Raw genomic sequence first — 1,681 nt, forward strand, 5'->3', positions numbered from 1 at the left:
TGGAGCAGGTGGGGGAATAGGTTGCCCTCTGGCATTTGGGGGCCTATGCTCACCTCTGGCAGCGGGTCCCCCTCTGTTATCTTGTCCAGTGATGCCTGCTATTCCTGTACCTCTGAGTACTCTTGCATAGGAACGGGTCCTTTTGGGGCACTCCCGGTACAGGTGCTCCTTCTCTCCGCAGAGGTTGCAGATCTTGGTCTTTGGGCAATCCTTGTACTCGTGCTCCATGGCACGGCCGAGTCTGCAAAACAAAGCGGTACGATCCTTACCTACGTAGCTGGCTGCCCCGCACCTTTTGCAGGTCCGTGGCATGTCCTCGTGGTGCAGGATCCCTTGGCATGGGCCGATGTTGATGCACTGTGGTAAGTGCAGGAGGTCCCCCGTGGTGGCATCTCTCCTGAGCTTGCAAATGAGGGTCCATTTTCGGGTCCAGAAGCCGTTGGCGTCAAGGATCTTAGTTGGTTCCTTCAGTGCGGTGCAGAACCTCTTCAGGAACATGGAGTTGTCTTGTCCAGGTACATGAAGGCTCCGCATTGACACCGTGACCCGCCTTTTTTCCCTTTGAATGGGAGAGTTGGCAACAAAGTTGTCGAAAGGGGATCAGGGTTCTGCGGCCTTTACCTTTTCCCAGTATCTTCTGCATACCTGTAACGATACAAAGGTAATGTAAAAAATAGCTTGAAAGAAGGCTTGGAAGAAGACCTCTGCTGACATATCCGGTATTCGGCCGTTCACCTCCTTCAGCTTCAGAATGACCGTCTGCTTCATCCAGGGTTCCAGGGTTGGAACCCTGTCAGCTGTCTGGCGTCTTCTGCTTGCCTCTGCTCCTGCAGATGCAGCTGGGGCTTGCCTTGCTGGGTCAGAGGTTGAGGTGGACGGTCTCTCTTCGTCTTGCACATTGCTGGCTTGGGCCTGGCCAATGTGTTTCTTCTTCTCTGTCGCTTTCTTGGGGGCCATCTCAGCGGTTGTTGTCTCAGGCACCTCGGGCTTCGGCTTCCTGTGTGTCTTCCTGGTCGATGATCCGCTTCTTCAGCTCTTTTGCCTTTGAAAAGGCAGTTCAGTGTCCACTACCGGGGTAGTGACACAAAGTGGGAAAAGGGGTGAACGCAAACTTGTTCCTGGCAGCGGCTAAGCCTCTAACCCAATAGAAGCAAGTAGGTGAAGCTGAATTTAATCGACAATCCTACCAGGCCGAGCAGAGGGTACCTCACCAGGACCTAGTGGCTTAGTGGAAACTCATTTCTATCCGTCTCCACTAAAAAAGCTTTGAAACCCCTAAGGGCAAAAGGAGGATACTACACTTGATCTTAGCCAAAAGGTTGAGAAGCGAATTGCTGACAACCAAATCTTCCTTTTCATAGATAGGTAGAAGGATCTCATTAAGAAAAGAAAAAAAACACAAAGTATCATTGGAACATTGGAATTGTAACATTGGAATTGTAACATTGAAGAAAATTCAAATACCGGCCTCAACCTTTCCCAATCTAGGTGGAAGGCATGGAAAGATTCCATACATCTAAAGGAGTCTTTTAATTCTGAAACCTTTCTGGCAGAAGTGACAGAAAACAAAAGTGCAGTTTTAATGGATGTAAACCACAAGCTGGACAAAGACTTCTCCTTAAACTAAGCAGAGGAGGGGAATTTGGACAAAATGGCCTCTGTGTGTTCAGTTTGCAGGCTG

The sequence above is a fragment of the Pyxicephalus adspersus genome, chromosome 10 (genome assembly GCF_032062135.1).
Source record: "Pyxicephalus adspersus chromosome 10, UCB_Pads_2.0, whole genome shotgun sequence".
Lineage (NCBI taxonomy): Eukaryota > Metazoa > Chordata > Amphibia > Anura > Pyxicephalidae > Pyxicephalus > Pyxicephalus adspersus.